The 19716-nt window shown below is 41.0% G+C and overlaps 10 non-coding genes across 10 annotated transcripts; all 10 read left to right on the plus strand.

Moving 5' to 3' along the window:
* Positions 1 to 629: 629 nt before the first annotated feature.
* TRNAG-GCC (transfer RNA glycine (anticodon GCC)) lies at positions 630 to 700 on the plus strand. The gene has a single exon. It is a non-coding gene; the product is annotated as a tRNA-Gly (tRNA).
* Positions 701 to 1747: 1047 nt separating this feature from the next.
* TRNAG-GCC (transfer RNA glycine (anticodon GCC)) lies at positions 1748 to 1818 on the plus strand. The gene has a single exon. It is a non-coding gene; the product is annotated as a tRNA-Gly (tRNA).
* Positions 1819 to 2135: 317 nt separating this feature from the next.
* On the plus strand, positions 2136 to 2206 carry TRNAG-GCC (transfer RNA glycine (anticodon GCC)). Its single transcript has one exon. It is a non-coding gene; the product is annotated as a tRNA-Gly (tRNA).
* A 2841-nt stretch (positions 2207 to 5047) lies between these two features.
* TRNAG-GCC (transfer RNA glycine (anticodon GCC)) lies at positions 5048 to 5118 on the plus strand. The gene has a single exon. It is a non-coding gene; the product is annotated as a tRNA-Gly (tRNA).
* A 682-nt stretch (positions 5119 to 5800) lies between these two features.
* Positions 5801 to 5871, plus strand: TRNAG-GCC (transfer RNA glycine (anticodon GCC)). The gene has a single exon. It is a non-coding gene; the product is annotated as a tRNA-Gly (tRNA).
* Positions 5872 to 6736: 865 nt separating this feature from the next.
* TRNAG-GCC (transfer RNA glycine (anticodon GCC)) lies at positions 6737 to 6807 on the plus strand. Its single transcript has one exon. It is a non-coding gene; the product is annotated as a tRNA-Gly (tRNA).
* A 134-nt stretch (positions 6808 to 6941) lies between these two features.
* Positions 6942 to 7012, plus strand: TRNAG-GCC (transfer RNA glycine (anticodon GCC)). The gene has a single exon. It is a non-coding gene; the product is annotated as a tRNA-Gly (tRNA).
* Positions 7013 to 7694: 682 nt separating this feature from the next.
* TRNAV-GAC (transfer RNA valine (anticodon GAC)) lies at positions 7695 to 7765 on the plus strand. Its single transcript has one exon. It is a non-coding gene; the product is annotated as a tRNA-Val (tRNA).
* A 4522-nt stretch (positions 7766 to 12287) lies between these two features.
* TRNAG-GCC (transfer RNA glycine (anticodon GCC)) lies at positions 12288 to 12358 on the plus strand. Its single transcript has one exon. It is a non-coding gene; the product is annotated as a tRNA-Gly (tRNA).
* A 3607-nt stretch (positions 12359 to 15965) lies between these two features.
* On the plus strand, positions 15966 to 16036 carry TRNAG-GCC (transfer RNA glycine (anticodon GCC)). Its single transcript has one exon. It is a non-coding gene; the product is annotated as a tRNA-Gly (tRNA).
* Positions 16037 to 19716: the final 3680 nt, after the last annotated feature.

A 19716-nucleotide genomic window follows, 5' to 3' on the forward strand; every position in this document is an offset into this window, starting at 1 on the left:
TTTTTTTTTTCTTCTCAGGGTATTACGTACTCGTTTAAAAATCATTTTTGTCCTTTTATTAAATTTATAACCGCGTAGCAAGCGTTGTTGGTTCAGTGGTAGAATACTCGCCTGCCACGCGTGTGACGCATTGGATTCTTACACAAGAAGCTGCTATAACGAAATCGTTAAGATAAAACTCCGCGTTTTTTTCTTCCCGGGGTATTACGTACTCGTTTAAAAATCATTTTTGTCCTTTTATTAAATTTATAACCGCGTAGCAAGCGTTGGTGGTTCAGTGGTAGAATACTCGCCTGCCACGCGTGTGACGCATTGGATTCTTACACAAGAAGCTGCTATAACGAAATCGTTAAGATACAAAGCCGCGTTTTTTTCTTCCCGGGTTATTACGAACTCGTTTAAAAATCATTTTTGTCCTTTTACTAAATATATAACCGCGTAACAAGCGTTGGTGGTTCAGTGGTAGAATACTCGCCTGCCACGCGGGTTACGCATTGGATTCTTTCACAAGAAGCTGCTATAAAGAAATCGTTAAGATAAAAAGCCGCGTTTTTTTTTCTTCCCGGGGTATTACGAACTTGTTTAAAAATCATTTTTGTCCTTTTACTAAATATATAACCGCGTAACAAGCGTTGGTGGTTCAGTGGTAGAATACTCGCCTGCCACGCGGGTGACCCGGGTTCAATTCCCGGCCAACGCATTGGATTTTTTCGCAAGAAGCTGCTATAACGAAATCGTCAAGATAACAAACCGCGTTTTTTTTTCTTCCCGGGGTATAACGAACTCGTTAAAAAATCATTTTTGTCCTTTTACTAAATATATAACCGCGTAACAAGCGTTGGTGGTTCAGTGGTAGAATACTCGCCTGCCACGCGGGTGACGTATTGGATTCTTACACAAGAAGCAGCTTTAACGAAATCGTTAAGATACAAAGCCGCGTTTTTTTCTTCCCGGGTTATTACGAACTCGTTTAAAAATCATTTTTGTCCTTTTACTAAATATATAACCGCGTAACAAGCGTTGGTGGTTCAGTGGTAGAATACTCGCCTGCCACGCAGGTGACGCATTGGATTCTTACACAAGAAGCTGCTATAACGAAACCGTTAAGATAAAAAGCCGCGTTTTTTTCTTCCCGGGTTATTACGAATTGGTTTAAAAATCATTTTTGTCCTTTTACTAAATATATAACCGCGTAACAAGCGTTGGTGGTTCAGTGGTAGAATACTCGCCTTTCACGCGGGTGACGCATTGGATTCTTACACGAGAAGCTGCTATAACGAAATCGTTAAGATACAAAGCCGCGTTTTTTTCTTCCCGGGTTATTACGAACTCGTTTAAAAATCATTTTTGTCCTTTTACTAAATATATAACCGCGTAACAAGCGTTGGTGGTTCAGTGGTAGAATACTCGCCTGCCACGCGGGTGACGCATTGGATTCTTACACGAGAAGCTGCTATAACGAAATCGTTAAGATACAAAGCCGCGTTTTTTTCTTCCCGGGTTATTACGAACTCGTTTAAAAATCATTTTTGTCCTTTTACTAAATATATAACCGCGTAACAAGCGTTGGTGGTTCAGTGGTAGAATACTCGCCTGCCACGCGGGTTACGCATTGGATTCTTTCACAAGAAGCTGCTATAAAGAAATCGTTAAGATAAAAAGCCGCGTTTTTTTTTCTTCCCGGGGTATTACGAACTTGTTTAAAAATCATTTTTGTCCTTTTACTAAATATATAACCGCGTAACAAGCGTTGGTGGTTCAGTGGTAGAATACTCGCCTGCCACGCGGGTGACCCGGGTTCGATTCCCGGCCAACGCATTGGATTTTTTCGCAAGAAGCTGCTATAACGAAATCGTTAAGATACAAAGCCGCGTTTTTTTCTTCCCGGGGTATAACGAACTCGTTTAAAAATCATTTTTGTCCTTTTACTAAATATATAACCGCGTAACAAGCGTTGGTGGTTCAGTGGTAGAATACTCGCCTGCCACGCGGGTTACGCATTGGATTCTTTCACAAGAAGCTGCTATAAAGAAATCGTTAAGATAAAAAGCCGCGTTTTTTTTTCTTCCCGGGGTATTACGAACTTGTTTAAAAATCATTTTTGTCCTTTTACTAAATATATAACCGCGTAACAAGCGTTGGTGGTTCAGTGGTAGAATACTCGCCTGCCACGCGGGTGACCCGGGTTCGATTCCCGGCCAACGCATTGGATTTTTTCGCAAGAAGCTGCTATAACGAAATCGTCAAGATAACAAACCGCGTTTTTTTTCTTCCCGGGGTATAACGAACTCGTTAAAAAATCATTTTTGTCCTTTTACTAAATATATAACCGCGTAACAAGCGTTGGTGGTTCAGTGGTAGAATACTCGCCTGCCACGCGGGTGACGCATTGGATTCTTACACAAGAAGCAGCTTTAACGAAATCGTTATGATAAAACTCCGCGTTTTTTTTTCTTCCCAGGGTATTACGTACTCGTTTAAAAATCATTTTTGTCCTTTTATTAAATTTATAAACGCGTAACAAGCGTTGGTGGTTCAGTGGTAGAATACTCGCCTGACACGCGGGTGACGCATTGGATTCTTACACAAGAAGCTGCTATAACGAAATCGTTAAGATAAAACTCCGCGTTTTATTCTTCCCGGAGTATTACGAACTCGTTTAAAAATCATTTTTGTCCTTTTACTAAATATATAACCGCGTCACAAGCGTTGGTGGTTCAGTGGTAAAATACTCGCCTACCACTCGGGTGACGCATTGGATTCTTACACAAGAAGCTGCTATAACGAAATCGTAAAGATAAAAAGCCGCGTTTTTTTTTCTTCCCGGGGTATTACGAACTCGTTTAAAAATCATTTTTGTCCTTTTACTAAATATATAACCGCGTAACAAGCGTTGGTGGTTCCGTGGTAGAATACTCGCCTGCCACGCGGGTGACGCATTGGATTCTTACACAAGAAGCTGCGATAAAGAAATCGTTAAGATAAAAAGCCGCGTTTTTTTTTCCCAGGGTATTACGAACTCGTTTAAAAATTATTTTTGTCCTTTTACTATACAGGGTCTTTTTTTTTGCTCGGAAAAGTGTTTTTTTTTCAAAAACTATTTATAGTACCGATTTCAAATTTGGAAGGTCAATTCTCTATACCGGGGGACATAAGTTTGAGAAATTTGAGCGTTTTCGGTAATGTTTTTCACCAATTTTGAAAAATTATTTTTCGACCACTAGGTGCGAGATAAAAAATTTCTATTATAAAGTTGTAGGCCGTCATCGAAAACCCTTAAAAATTGTTCACTCGACGAAAAACAACTTATTTATCAGTGAAAATTCGAGCTTGAAAAATTTACAAGTTGGTGAAGCCAAATTACGATTGTTTGAAACGATAATTGAAACCGAATTACCTAATCCAGTTGAAACTTTGGTTAAAAAAACGACCGGATTTAAAAAACAAGAGGCTATAGGTCAATCCTAAACATGCATTGGGTATTTAAAGGAAAACTTTGGGAGATTATTATCAGTGTTTGATAATATTTCGAACAATGCCTCGTTATTCAGTAGCTGAGCGTACCGAGATAGTTGCCATTTACTATGGAGAAGCAGCGCAAAACCTTAGAAGAGTGACTGAAATCTTCGCAGAAAGACATCCAAATGGAGCACCATCTGTAAATACAGTAAGACGAGCAATTCACGATTTCAATCAATTTGGTAACTTGCAACCTAGGTTTCGCGGATTGGGTCAACCGGATTTAGACTTCGAGAACAATGTACTCGCGTACTTTGTGGCATATCCTCGTCACAGTTGCGCTAACGCCGCTGCTGATTTGGGTTGTTCTGCAAATCGTGTGTGGAAAATTCTTCGTAAGAATCGCTATCACCCATACAGAGCTACGCTCCACCAAGGACTAATTGACGGAGACCATCAAAGACGTTATGAATTTAGCAACTGGTTACTAAATGCTGTCCAAGAAGATAGACAATTTTTGCGCCATGTTTTGTTCTCCGACGAAGCGTCATTTTCTAGAGATGGGCCCTTTAATCATCAAAACAGCCATCTTTGGTCTGACATCAACCCACATTGGGGTTTTGAATATCATCACCAGGTTCAATTTGAACGGGTCAATGTTTGGGTTGGACTTGTTGGAAACCGTTTGATTGGTACCTTTTTCCTGCCGACGAACCTCAACGGCCAAAGGTATTTACATTTTCTACAGAACGAACTGAGTGACGCAATCGACGACCTTCCATTGGCTGAAAGACGTCAGTTGTGGTTTCAGCAAGATGGCGCCCCTACGCATTTTTCCCGGCAAGTAACTGAGCACCTCAACAACGAGTTTCCTGAAAGGTGGATAGGGAGAAATGGTCCAGTGCATTGGCCAGCAAGGTCACCTGACCTAACACCGCTGGATTATTTTCTCTGGGGATTCGTTAAAGCAAAGGTATACGCCACGCCCATTGAAACTAGGGAGGAACTCATTAGACGAATAATCAGTGCTTGCCGAGACGTCACACCAGAAATGGTAGAGAAAGCGTTTGAGAACTTAATTGTCCGCGCACAAACCTGTGTTGCAGCCAATGGTGATATTATTGAAAATGTTTTGTAAAAATTTATGTGAATAAAATATCTGCATTTAAAAACCAAACGTGTACATTTTTTCAAGTGTGAAAACTCTACTACGTTTGTATTAGACTTGTTCCCTTTTCAATTATTGTTTCAAACAATCGTAATTTGGCTTCACCAACTTGTAAATATTTCAAGCTCGAATTTTCACTGATAAATAAGTTGTTTTTCGTCGAGTGAACAATTTTTAAGGGTTTTCGATGACGGCCTACAACTTTATAATAGAAATTTTTTATCTCGCACCTAGTGGTCGAAAAATAATTTTTCAAAATTGGTGAAAAACATTACCGAAAACGCTCAAATTTCTCAAACTTATGTCCCCCGGTATAGAGAATTGACCTTCCAAATTTGAAATCGGTACTATAAATAGTTTTTGAAAAAAAACACTTTTCCGAGAAAAAAAAAAGACCCTGTATATTTGACCACGTAACAAGCGTTGGTGGTTCAGTGGTAGAATACTCGCCTGCCACGCGGGTGACCCGGGTCTGATTCCCGGCCAACGCATTGGATTCTTTCACAAGAAGCTGCTATAACGAAATCGTTAAGATAAAAAGCCGCGTTTTTTTTCTTCCCGGGGTATTACGAATTCGTTTAAAAATCATTTTTATCCTTTTACTAAATATATAACCGCGTATCAAGCGTTGGTGGTTCAGTGGTAAAATACTCGCCTGCCACGCGGGTGACGCATTGGATTCTTTCACAAGAAGCTGCTATAACGAAATCGTTAAGATAAAAAGCCGCGTTTTTTTCTTCCCGGGTTATTACGAATTGGTTTAAAAATCATTTTTGTCCTTTTACTAAATATATAACCGCGTAACAAGCGTTGGTGGTTCAGTGGTAGAATACTCGCCTGCCACGCGGGTGACGCATTGGATTCTTACACGAGAAGCTGCTATAACGAAATCGTTAAGATACGAAGCCGCGTTTTTTTCTTCCCGGGTTATTACGAACTCGTTTAAAAATCATTTTTGTCCTTTTACTAAATATATAACCGCGTAGCAAGCGTTGGTGGTTCAGTGGTAGAATACTCGCCTGCCACGCGGGTTACGCATTGGATTCTTACACAAGAAGCTGCTTTAACGAAATCGTTAAGATAAAAAGCCGCGTTTTTTTTTCTTCCCGGGGTATTACGAACTTGTTTAAAAATCATTTTTGTCCTTTTACTAAATATATAACCGCGTAACAAGCGTTGGTGGTTCAGTGGTAGAATACTCGCCTGCCACGCGGGTGACCCGGGTTCGATTCCCGGCCAACGCATTGGATTTTTTCGCAAGAAGCTGCTATAACGAAATCGTCAAGATAACAAACCGCGTTTTTTTTCTTCCCGGGGTATAACGAACTCGTTAAAAAATCATTTTTGTCCTTTTACTAAATATATAACCGCGTAACAAGCGTTGGTGGTTCAGTGGTAGAATACTCGCCTGCCACGCGGGTGACGCATTGGATTCTTACACAAGAAGCTGCTTTAACGAAATCGTTATGATAAAACTCCACGTTTTTTTTTTCTTCCCAGGGTATTACGTACTCGTTTAAAAATCATTTTTGTCCTTTTATTAAATTTATAACCGCGTAACAAGCGTTGGTGGTTCAGTGAAAGAATACTCGCCTGCCACGCGGGTGACGCATTGGATTCTTACACAAGAAGCTGCTATAACGAAATCGTTAAGATAAAACACCGCGTTTTTTTCTTCCCGGGGTATTACGAACTCGTTTAAAAATCATTTTTGTCCTTTTACTAAATATATAACCGCGTAACAAGCGTTGGTGGTTCAGTGGTAAAATACTCGCCTACCACTCGGGTGACGCATTGGATTCTTACACAAGAAGCTGCTATAACGAAATCGTAAAGATAAAAAGCCGCGTTTTTTTTTCTTCCCGGGGTATTACGAACTCGTTTAAAAATCATTTTTGTCCTTTTACTAAATATATAACCGCGTAACAAGCGTTGGTGGTTCCGTGGTAGAATACTCGCCTGCCACGCGGGTGACGCATTGGATTCTTACACAAGAAGCTGCGATAAAGAAATCGTTAAGATAAAAAGCCGCGTTTTTTTTCCCAGGGTATTACGAACTCGTTTAAAAATTATTTTTGTCCTTTTACTATATATTTGACCACGTAACAAGCGTTGGTGGTTCAGTGGTAGAATACTCGCCTGCCACGCGGGTGACCCGGGTCTGATTCCCGGCCAACGCATTGGATTCTTTCACAAGAAGCTGCTATAACGAAATCGTTAAGATAAAAAGCCGCGTTTTTTTTCTTCCCGGGGTATTACGAATTCGTTTAAAAATCATTTTTATCCTTTTACTAAATATATAACCGCGTAACAAGCGTTGGTGGTTCAGTGGTAGAATACTCGCCTGCCACGCGGGTGACCCGGGTCTGATTCCCGGCCAACGCATTGGATTCTTTCACAAGAAGCTGCTATAACGAAATCGTTAAGATAAAACACCGCGTTTTTTTCTTCCCGGGGTATTACGAACTCGTTTAAAAATCATTTTTGTCCTTTTACTAAATATATAACCGCGTAACAAGCGTTGGTGGTTCAGTGGTAAAATACTCGCCTACCACTCGGGTGACGCATTGGATTCTTACACAAGAAGCTGCTATAACGAAATCGTTAAGATACAAAGCCGCGTTTTTTTCTTCCCGGGTTATTACGAATTGGTTTAAAAATCATTTTTGTCCTTTTACTAAATATATAACCGCGTAACAAGCGTTGGTGGTTCAGTGGTAGAATACTCGCCTGCCACGCGGGTGACGCATTGGATTCTTACACGAGAAGCTGCTATAACGAAATCGTTAAGATACAAAGCCGCGTTTTTTTTCTTCCCGGGTTATTACGAACTCGTTTAAAAATCATTTTTGTCCTTTTACTAATTATATAACCGCGTAACAAGCGTTGGTGGTTCAGTGGTAGAATACTCGCCTGCCACGCGGGTTACGCATTGGATTCTTTCACAAGAAGCTGCTATAAAGAAATCGTTAAGATAAAAAGCCGCGTTTTTTTTTCTTCCCGGGGTATTACGAACTTGTTTAAAAATCATTTTTGTCCTTTTACTAAATATATAACCGCGTAACAAGCGTTGGTGGTTCAGTGGTAGAATACTCGCCTGACACGCGGGTGACCCGGGTTCAATTCTAGGCCAACGCATTGGATTTTTTCGCAAGAAGCTGCTATAACGAAATCGTCAAGATAACAAACCGCGTTTTTTTTCTTCCCGGGGTATAACGAACTCGTTAAAAAATCATTTTTGTCCTTTTACTAAATATATAACCGCGTAACAAGCGTTGGTGGTTCAGTGGTAGAATACTCGCCTGCCACGCGGGTGACGCATTGGATTCTTACACAAGAAGCTGCTTTAACGAAATCGTTATGATAAAACTCCGCGTTTTTTTTTCTTCCCAGGGTATTACGTACTCGTTTAAAAATCATTTTTGTCCTTTTATTAAATTTATAACCGCGTAACAAGCGTTGGTGGTTCAGTGGTAGAATACTCGCCTGCCACGCGGGTGACGCATTGGATTCTTACACAAGAAGCTGCTATAACGAAATCGTTAAGATAAAACTCCGCGTTTTTTTCTTCCCGGGGTATTACGAACTCGTTTAAAAATCATTTTTGTCCTTTTACTAAATATATAACCGCGTAACAAGCGTTGGTGGTTCAGTGGTAAAATACTCGCCTACCACTCGGGTGATGCATTGGATTCTTACACAAGAAGCTGCTATAACGAAATCGTAAAGATAAAAAGCCGCGTTTTTCTTTTCTTCCCGGGGTATTACGAACTCGTTTAAAAATCATTTTTGTCCTTTTACTAAATATATAACCGCGTAACAAGCGTTGGTGGTTCAGTGGTAAAATACTCGCCTGCCACTCGGGTGACGCATTGGATTCTTACACAAGAAGCTGCTATAACGAAATCGTAAAGATAAAACTCCGCGTTTTTTTCTTCCCGGGGCTATTACGAAGTCGTTTAAAAATAATTTTTGTCCTTTTACTAAATATATAACCGCGTAACAAGCGTTGGTGGTTCAGTGGTAGAATACTCGCCTGCCACGCGGGTGACGCATTGGATTCTTTCACAAGAAGCTGCTATAACGAAATCGTAAAGATAAAACTCCGCGTTTTTTTCTTCCCGGGGTATTACGATCTCGTTTAAAAATTATTTTTGTCCTTTTACTAAATATATAACCGCGTAACAAGCGTTGGTGGTTCAGTGGTAGAATACTCGCCTGCCACGCGGGTGACCCGGGTCGGATTCCCGGCCAACGCATTGGATTCTTTCACAAGAAGCTGCTATAACGAAATCGTTAAGATAAAAAGCCGCGTTTTTTTTTTCCTCCCGGGGTATTGCGAACTCGTTTAAAAATCATTTTTGTCCTTTTACTAAATATATAACCGCGTAACAAGCGTTGGTGGTTCAGTGGTAAAATACTCGGCAGCCACGCGAGTGACGCATTGGATTCTTTCACAAGAAGGTGCTATAACGAAATCGTTAAGATAAAAAGCCGCGTTTTTTTCTTCCCGGGTTATCACGAATTCGTTTAAAAATCATTTTTGTCCTTTTACTTAATATATAACCGCGTAACAAGCGTTGGTGGTTCAGCGGTAGAATACTCGCCTGCCACGCGGGTGACGCATTGGATTCTTACACAAGAAGGTGCTATAACGAAATCGTAAAGATAAAACTCCGCGTTTTTTTCTTCCCGGGGTATTACGAAGTCGTTTAAAAATAATTTTTGTCCTTTTACTTAATATATAACCGCGTAACAAGCGTTGGCGGTTCAGTGGTAGAATACTCGCCTGTCACGCGGGTGACCCGGGTCCGATTCCCGGCCAACGCATTGGATTCTTTCACAAGAAGCTGCTATAACGAAATCGTTAAAATAAAAAGCCGCGGTTTTTTCTTAGCGGGTTATTACGAACTCGTTTAAAAATCATTTTTGTCCTTTTACTAAATATATAACCGCGTAACAAGCGTTGGTGGTTCAGTGGTAGAATACACGCCTGCCACGCGGGTTACGCATTGGATTCTTTCACAAGAAGCTGCTATAAAGAAATCGTTAAGATAAAAAGCCGCATTTTTTTTTCTTCCCGGGGTATTACGAACTTGTTTAAAAATCATTTTTGTCCTTTTACTAAATATATAACCACGTAACAAGCGTTGGTGGTTCAGTGGTAGAATACTCGCCTGCTGTGACCCGGGTTCGATTCCCGGCCAACGCATTGGATTCTTTCACCAGAAGCTGCTATAACGAAATCGTCAAGATAAAAAACCGCATTTTTTTTTCTTCCCGGGGTATAACGAACTCGTTTAAAAATCATTTTTGTCCTTTTACTAAATATATAACCGCGTAACAAGCGTTGGCGGTTCAGTGGTAGAATACTCGCCTGCCACGCGGGTGACCCGGGTCCGATTCCCGGCCAACGCATTGGATTCTTTCACAAGAAGCTGCTATAACGAAATCGTTAAAATAAAAAGCCGCGGTTTTTTCTTCGCGGGTTATTACGAACTCGTTTAAAAATCATTTTTGTCCTTTTACTAAATATATAACCGCGTAACAAGCGTTGGCGGTTCAGTGGTAGAATACTCGCCTGCCACGCGGGTGACCCGGGTCCGATTCCCGGCCAACGCATTGGATTCTTTCACAAGAAGCTGCTATAACGAAATCGTTAAAATAAAAAGCCGCGGTTTTTTCTTCGCGGGTTATTACGAACTCGTTTAAAAATCATTTTTGTCCTTTTACTAAATATATAACCGCGTAACAAGCGTTGGTGGTTCAGTGGTAAAATTCTCGCCTGCCACTCGGGTGACGCATTGGATTCTTACACAAGAAGCTGCTATAACGAAATCGTTAAGATACAAAGCCGCGTTTTTTTCTTCCCGTTTTATTACGAACTCGTTTAAAATCATTTTTGTCCTTTTACTAAATATATAACCGCGTAACAAGCGTTGGTGGTTCAGTGGTAGAATACTCGCCTGCCACGCGGGTGACGCATTGGATTCTTACACAAGAAGCTGCTATAACGAAATCGTAAAGATAAAACTCCGCGTTTTTTTCTTCCCGGGGTATTACGAAGTCGTTTAAAAATAATTTTTGTCCTTTTACTTAATATATAACCGCGTAACAAGCGTTGGCGGTTCAGTGGTAGAATACTCGCCTGTCACGCGGGTGACCCGGGTCCGATTCCCGGCCAACGCATTGGATTCTTTCACAAGAAGCTGCTATAACGAAATCGTTAAAATAAAAAGCCGCGGTTTTTTCTTCGCGGGTTATTACGAACTCGTTTAAAAATCATTTTTGTCCTTTTACTAAATATATAACCGCGTAACAAGCGTTGGTGGTTCAGTGGTAGAATACACGCCTGCCAAGCGGGTTACGCATTGGATTCTTTCACAAGAAGCTGCTATAAAGAAATCGTTAAGATAAAAAGCCGCGTTTTTTTTTTCTTCCCGGGGTATTACGAACTTGTTTAAAAATCATTTTTGTCCTTTTACTAAATATATAACCACGTAACAAGCGTTGGTGGTTCAGTGGTAGAATACTCGCCTGCTGTGACCCGGGTTCGATTCCCGGCCAACGCATTGGATTCTTTCACCAGAAGCTGCTATAACGAAATCGTCAAGATAAAAAACCGCATTTTTTTTTCTTCCCGGGGTATAACGAACTCGTTTAAAAATCATTTTTGTCCTTTTACTAAATATATAACCGCGTAACAAGCGTTGGCGGTTCAGTGGTAGAATACTCGCCTGCCACGCGGGTGACCCGGGTCCGATTCCCGGCCAACGCATTGGATTCTTTCACAAGAAGCTGCTATAACGAAATCGTTAAAATAAAAAGCCGCGGTTTTTTCTTCGCGGGTTATTACGAACTCGTTTAAAAATCATTTTTGTCCTTTTACTAAATATATAACCGCGTAACAAGCGTTGGCGGTTCAGTGGTAGAATACTCGCCTGTCACGCGGGTGACCCGGGTCCGATTCCCGGCCAACGCATTGGATTCTTTCACAAGAAGCTGCTATAACGAAATCGTTAAAATAAAAAGCCGCGGTTTTTTCTTCGCGGGTTATTACGAACTCGTTTAAAAATCATTTTTGTCCTTTTACTAAATATATAACCGCGTAACAAGCGTTGGTGGTTCAGTGGTAAAATACTCGCCTGCCACTCGGGTGACGCATTGGATTCTTACACAAGAAGCTGCTATAACGAAATCGTTAAGATACAAAGCCGCGTTTTTTTCTTCCCGTTTTATTACGAACTCGTTTAAAATCATTTTTGTCCTTTTACTAAATATATAACCGCGTAACAAGCGTTGGTGGTTCAGTGGTAGAATACTCGCCTGCCACGCGGGTGACGCATTGGATTCTTACACAAGAAGCTGCTATAACGAAACCGTTAAGATAAAACTCCGCGTTTTTTTCTTCCCGGGTTATTACGAATTCGTTTAAAAATCATTTTTGTCCTTTTACTAAATATATAACCGCGTAACAAGCGTTGGTGGTTCAGTGGTAGAATACTCGCCTGCCACGCGGGTGCCGCATTGGATTCTTACACAAGAAGCTGCTATAACGAAATCGTTAAGATACAAAGCCACGTTTTTTTCTTCCCTGGGTATTTCGAACTCGTTTAAAAATTATTTTTGTCCTTTTACTAAATATATAACCGCGTAACAAGCGTTGGTGGTTCAGTGGTAGAATACTCGCCTGCCACGTGAGTGACCCGGGTCCGATTCCCGGCCAACGCATTGGATTCTTATACAAGAAGCTGCTATAACGAAATCGTTAAGATAAAAAGCCGCGTTTTTTTTTCTTCCCGGGGTATTACGAACTCGTTTAAAAATCATTTTTGTCCTTTTACTAAATATATAACCGCGTAACAAGCGTTGGTGGTTCAGTGGTAGAATACTCGCCTGCCACGCGGGTGACCCGGGTCGGATTCCCGGCCAACGCATTGGATTCTTTCACAAGAAGCTGCTATAACGAAATCGTTAAGATAAAAAGCCGCGTTTTTTTTTTCCTCCCGGGGTATTGCGAACTCGTTTAAAAATCATTTTTGTCCTTTTACTAAATATATAACCGCGTAACAAGCGTTGGTGGTTCAGTGGTAAAATACTCGGCAGCCACGCGAGTGACGCATTGGATTCTTTCACAAGAAGGTGCTATAACGAAATCGTTAAGATAAAAAGCCGCGTTTTTTTCTTCCCGGGTTATCACGAATTCGTTTAAAAATCATTTTTGTCCTTTTACTTAATATATAACCGCGTAACAAGCGTTGGTGGTTCAGCGGTAGAATACTCGCCTGCCACGCGGGTGACGCATTGGATTCTTACACAAGAAGGTGCTATAACGAAATCGTAAAGATAAAACTCCGCGTTTTTTTCTTCCCGGGGTATTACGAAGTCGTTTAAAAATAATTTTTGTCCTTTTACTTAATATATAACCGCGTAACAAGCGTTGGCGGTTCAGTGGTAGAATACTCGCCTGTCACGCGGGTGACCCGGGTCCGATTCCCGGCCAACGCATTGGATTCTTTCACAAGAAGCTGCTTTAACGAAATCGTTAAAATAAAAAGCCGCGGTTTTTTCTTAGCGGGTTATTACGAACTCGTTTAAAAATCATTTTTGTCCTTTTACTAAATATATAACCGCGTAACAAGCGTTGGTGGTTCAGTGGTAGAATACACGCCTGCCACGCGGGTTACGCATTGGATTCTTTCACAAGAAGCTGCTATAAAGAAATCGTTAAGATAAAAAGCCGCATTTTTTTTTCTTCCCGGGGTATTACGAACTTGTTTAAAAATCATTTTTGTCCTTTTACTAAATATATAACCACGTAACAAGCGTTGGTGGTTCAGTGGTAGAATACTCGCCTGCTGTGACCCGGGTTCGATTCCCGGCCAACGCATTGGATTCTTTCACCAGAAGCTGCTATAACGAAATCGTCAAGATAAAAAACCGCATTTTTTTTTCTTCCCGGGGTATAACGAACTCGTTTAAAAATCATTTTTGTCCTTTTACTAAATATATAACCGCGTAACAAGCGTTGGCGGTTCAGTGGTAGAATACTCGCCTGCCACGCGGGTGACCCGGGTCCGATTCCCGGCCAACGCATTGGATTCTTTCACAAGAAGCTGCTATAACGAAATCGTTAAAATAAAAAGCCGCGGTTTTTTCTTCGCGGGTTATTACGAACTCGTTTAAAAATCATTTTTGTCCTTTTACTAAATATATAACCGCGTAACAAGCGTTGGCGGTTCAGTGGTAGAATACTCGCCTGCCACGCGGGTGACCCGGGTCCGATTCCCGGCCAACGCATTGGATTCTTTCACAAGAAGCTGCTATAACGAAATCGTTAAAATAAAAAGCCGCGGTTTTTTCTTCGCGGGTTATTACGAACTCGTTTAAAAATCATTTTTGTCCTTTTACTAAATATATAACCGCGTAACAAGCGTTGGTGGTTCAGTGGTAAAATTCTCGCCTGCCACTCGGGTGACGCATTGGATTCTTACACAAGAAGCTGCTATAACGAAATCGTTAAGGAACAAAGCCGCGTTTTTTTCTTCCCGTTTTATTACGAACTCGTTTAAAATCATTTTTGTCCTTTTACTAAATATATAACCGCGTAACAAGCGTTGGTGGTTCAGTGGTAGAATACTCGCCTGCCACGCGGGTGACGCATTGGATTCTTACACAAGAAGCTGCTATAACGAAATCGTAAAGATAAAACTCCGCGTTTTTTTCTTCCCGGGGTATTACGAAGTCGTTTAAAAATAATTTTTGTCCTTTTACTTAATATATAACCGCGTAACAAGCGTTGGCGGTTCAGTGGTAGAATACTCGCCTGTCACGCGGGTGACCCGGGTCCGATTCCCGGCCAACGCATTGGATTCTTTCACAAGAAGCTGCTATAACGAAATCGTTAAAATAAAAAGCCGCGGTTTTTTCTTCGCGGGTTATTACGAACTCGTTTAAAAATCATTTTTGTCCTTTTACTAAATATATAACCGCGTAACAAGCGTTGGTGGTTCAGTGGTAGAATACACGCCTGCCACGCGGGTTACGCATTGGATTCTTTCACAAGAAGCTGCTATAAAGAAATCGTTAAGATAAAAAGCCGCGTTTTTTTTTTCTTCCCGGGGTATTACGAACTTGTTTAAAAATCATTTTTGTCCTTTTACTAAATATATAACCACGTAACAAGCGTTGGTGGTTCAGTGGTAGAATACTCGCCTGCTGTGACCCGGGTTCGATTCCCGGCCAACGCATTGGATTCTTTCACCAGAAGCTGCTATAACGAAATCGTCAAGATAAAAAACCGCATTTTTTTTTCTTCCCGGGGTATAACGAACTCGTTTAAAAATCATTTTTGTCCTTTTACTAAATATATAACCGCGTAACAAGCGTTGGCGGTTCAGTGGTAGAATACTCGCCTGCCACGCGGGTGACCCGGGTCCGATTCCCGGCCAACGCATTGGATTCTTTCACAAGAAGCTGCTATAACGAAATCGTTAAAATAAAAAGCCGCGGTTTTTTCTTCGCGGGTTATTACGAACTCGTTTAAAAATCATTTTTGTCCTTTTACTAAATATATAACCGCGTAACAAGCGTTGGCGGTTCAGTGGTAGAATACTCGCCTGCCACGCGGGTGACCCGGGTCCGATTCCCGGCCAACGCATTGGATTCTTTCACAAGAAGCTGCTATAACGAAATCGTTAAAATAAAAAGCCGCGGTTTTTTCTTCGCGGGTTATTACGAACTCGTTTAAAAATCATTTTTGTCCTTTTACTAAATATATAACCGCGTAACAAGCGTTGGTGGTTCAGTGGTAAAATACTCGCCTGCCACTCGGGTGACGCATTGGATTCTTACACAAGAAGCTGCTATAACGAAATCGTTAAGATACAAAGCCGCGTTTTTTTCTTCCCGTTTTATTACGAACTCGTTTAAAATCATTTTTGTCCTTTTACTAAATATATAACCGCGTAACAAGCGTTGGTGGTTCAGTGGTAGAATACTCGCCTGCCACGCGGGTGACGCATTGGATTCTTACACAAGAAGCTGCTATAACGAAACCGTTAAGATAAAACTCCGCGTTTTTTTCTTCCCGGGTTATTACGAATTCGTTTAAAAATCATTTTTGTCCTTTTACTAAATATATAACCGCGTAACAAGCGTTGGTGGTTCAGTGGTAGAATACTCGCCTGCCACGCGGGTGCCGCATTGGATTCTTACACAAGAAGCTGCTATAACGAAATCGTTAAGATACAAAGCCACGTTTTTTTCTTCCCGGGGTATTTCGAACTCGTTTAAAAATTATTTTTGTCCTTTTACTAAATATATAACCGCGTAACAAGCGTTGGTGGTTCAGTGGTAGAATACTCGCCTGCCACGTGAGTGACCCGGGTCCGATTCCCGGCCAACGCATTGGATTCTTATACAAGAAGCTGCTATAACGAAATCGTTAAGATAAAAAGCCGCGTTTTTTTTTCTTCCCGGGGTATTACGAACTCGTTTAAAAATCATTTTTGTCCTTTTACTAAATATATAACCGCGTAACAAGCGTTGGTGGTTCAGTGGTAGAATACTCGCCTGCCACGCGGGTGACGCATTGGATTCTTACACAAGAAGCTGCTATAACGAAATCGTTATGATAAAACTCCGCGTTTTTTTTTCTTCCCAGGGTATTACGTACTCGTTTAAAAATCATTTTTGTCCTTTTATTAAATTTATAACCGCGTAACAAGCGTTGGTGGTTCAGTGGTAGAATACTCGCCTGCCACGCGTGTGACGCATTGGATTCTTACACAAGAAGCTGCTATAACGAAATCGTTATGATAAAACTCCGCGTTTTTATTTCTTCCCAGGGTATTACGTACTCGTTTAAAAATCATTTTTGTCCTTTTATTAAATATATAACCGCGTAACAAGCGTTGGTGGTTCAGTGGTAGAATACACGCCTGCCACGCGTGTGACGCATTGGATTCTTACACAAGAAGCTGCTATAACGAAATCGTTAAGATAAAACTCCGCGTTTTTTTCTTCCCGGGGTATTACGAAGTCGTTTAAAAATAATTTTTGTCCTTTTACTAAATATATAACTGCGTAGCAAGCGTTGGTGGTTCAGTGGTAGAGCACTTGCCTGCCACGCGGGTGACGCATTGGATTCTTTCACAAGAAGCTGCGATAAAGAAATCGTTAAGATAAAAAGCCGCGTTTTTTTCCCAGGGTATTACGAACTCGTTTTAAAATTATTTTTGTCCTTTTACTAAATATATGACCGCGTAACAAGCGTTGGGGGTTCAGTGGTAGAATACTCGCCCGCCACGCGGGTGACCCGGGTCCGATTCCCGGCCAACGCATTGGATTCTTTCACAAGAAGCTGCTATAACGAAATCGTTAAGATAAAAAGCCGCGTTTTTTTCTTCCCGGGGTATTACGAATTCGTTTAAAAATCATTTTTGTCCTTTTACTAAATATATAACCGCGTAACAAGCGTTTGTGGTTCAGTGGTAGAATACTCGCCTGCCACGCGGGTGACGCATTGGATTCTTACACAAGAAGCTGCTATAACGAAATTGTTAAGATACAAAGCCGCGTTTTTTTCTTCCCGGGTTATTACGAACTCGTTTAAAAATCATTTTTGTCCTTTTACTAAATATATAACCGCGTAACAAGCGTTGTTGGCTCAGTGGTAGAATACTCGCCTGCCACGCGGGTGACGCATTGGATTCTTACACAAGAAGCTGCTATAACGAAACCGTTAAGATAAAAAGCCGCGTTTTTTTCTTCGCGGGTTATTATGAACTCGTTTAAAAATCATTTTTGTCCTTTTAATAAATATATAACCGCGTAACAAGCGTTGGTGGTTCAGTGGTAGAATACTCGCCTGCCACGCGGGTTACGCATTGGATTCTTTCACAAGAAGCTGCTATAAAGAAATCGTTAAGATAAAAACCCGCGTTTTTTTTCTTCTCGGGGTATTATGAACTTTATTAAAAATCATTTTTGTCCTTTTATTAAATTTATAACCGCGTAACAAGCGTTGGTGGTGCAGTGGTAGAATACTCGCCTGCCACGCGTGTGACGCATAGGATTCTTACACAAGAAGCTGCTATCACGAAATCGTAAAGATAAAACTCCGCGTTTTTTTCTTCCCGGGGTATTACGAAGTCGTTTAAAAATAATTTTTGTCCTTTTACTAAATATATAACCGCGTAACAAGCGTTGGTGGTTCAGTGGTAGAATACTCGCCTGCCACGCGGGTGACGCATTGGATTTTTTCACAAGAAGCTGCTATAAAGAAATCGTTAAGATAAAAAGCCGCGTTTTTTTTTCTTCCCGGGGAATTACGAACTCGTTTAAAAATCATTTTTGTCCTTTTACTAAATATATAACCGCGTAACAAGCGTTGGCGGTTCAGTGGTAGAATACTCGCCTGCCACGCGGGTGACCCGGGTCCGATTCCCGGCCAACGCATTGGATTCTTTCACAAGAAGCTGCTATAACGAAATCGTTAAAATAAAAAGCCGCGGTTTTTTCTTCGCGGTTATTACGAACTCGTTTAAAAATCATTTTTGTCCTTTTACTAAATATATAACCGCGTAACTAGCGTTGGTGGTTCAGTGGTAAAATACTCGCCTGCCACGCGGGTGACGCATTGGATTCTTACACAAGAAACTGCTATAGCGAAATCGTTAAGATACAAAGCCGCGTTTTTTTCTTCCCGTTTTATTACGAACTCGTTTAAAATCATTTTTGTCCTTTTACTAAATATATAACCGCGTAACAAGCGTTGGTGGTTCAGTGGTAGAATACTCGCCTGCCACGAGGGTGACGCATTGGATTCTTACACAAGAAGCTGCTATAACGAAACCGTTAAGATAAAACTCCGCGTTTTTTTCTTCCCGGGTTATTACGAATTCGTTTAAAAATCATTTTTGTCCTTTTACTAAATATATAACCGCGTAACAAGCGTTGGTGGTTCAGTGGTAGAATACTCGCCTGCCACGCGGGTGCCGCATTGGATTCTTACACAAGAAGCAGCTATAACGAAATCGTTAAGATAAAACTCCGCGTTTTTTTCTTCCCGGGGTATTACGAAGTCGTTTAAAAATAATTTTTGTCTATTTACTAAATATATAACTGCGTAGCAAGCGTTGGTGGTTCAGTGGTAGAGTACTTGCCTGCCACGCGGGTGACGCATTGGATTCTTTCACAAGAAGCTGCGATAAAGAAATCGTTAAGATAAAAAGCCGCGTTTTTTTCCCAGGGTATTACGAACTCGTTTTAAAATTATTTTTGTCCTTTTACTAAATATATGACCGCGTAACAAGCGTTGGGGGTTCAGTGGTAGAATACTCGCCCGCCACGCGGGTGACCCGGGTCCGATTCCCGGCCAACGCATTGGATTCTTTCACAAGAAGCTGCTATAACGAAATCGTTAAGATAAAAAGCCGCGTTTTTTTCTTCCCGGGGTATTACGAATTCGTTTAAAAATCATTTTTGTCCTTTTACTAAATATATAACCGCGTAACAAGCGTTGGTGGTTCAGTGGTAGAATACACGCCTGCCACGCGGGTTACGCATTGGATTCTTTCACAAGAAGCTGCTATAAAGAAATCGTTAAGATAAAAAGCCGCGTTTTTTTTTTCTTCCCGGGGTATTACGAACTTGTTTAAAAATCATTTTTGTCCTTTTACATAATATATAACCACGTAACAAGCGTTGGTGGTTCAGTGGTAGAATACTCGCCTGCTGTGACCCGGGTTCGATTCCCGGCCAACGCATTGGATTCTTTCACCAGAAGCTGCTATAACGAAATCGTCAAGATAAAAAACCGCATTTTTTTTTCTTCCCGGGGTATAACGAACTCGTTAAAAAATCATTTTTATCCTTTTACTAAATATATAACCGCGTAACTAGCGTTGGTGGTTCAGTGGTAAAATACTCGCCTGCCACGCGGGTGACGCATTGGATTCTTACACAAGAAACTGCTATAGCGAAATCGTTAAGATACAAAGCCGCGTTTTTTTCTTCCCGTTTTATTACGAACTCGTTTAAAATCATTTTTGTCCTTTTACTAAATATATAACCGCGTAACAAGC

The sequence above is a fragment of the Leiobunum rupestre genome, chromosome 6 (genome assembly GCF_980474605.1).
Source record: "Leiobunum rupestre chromosome 6, qqLeiRupe1.1.hap1, whole genome shotgun sequence".
In the NCBI taxonomy this organism is placed as follows: Eukaryota; Metazoa; Arthropoda; class Arachnida; order Opiliones; family Sclerosomatidae; genus Leiobunum; species Leiobunum rupestre.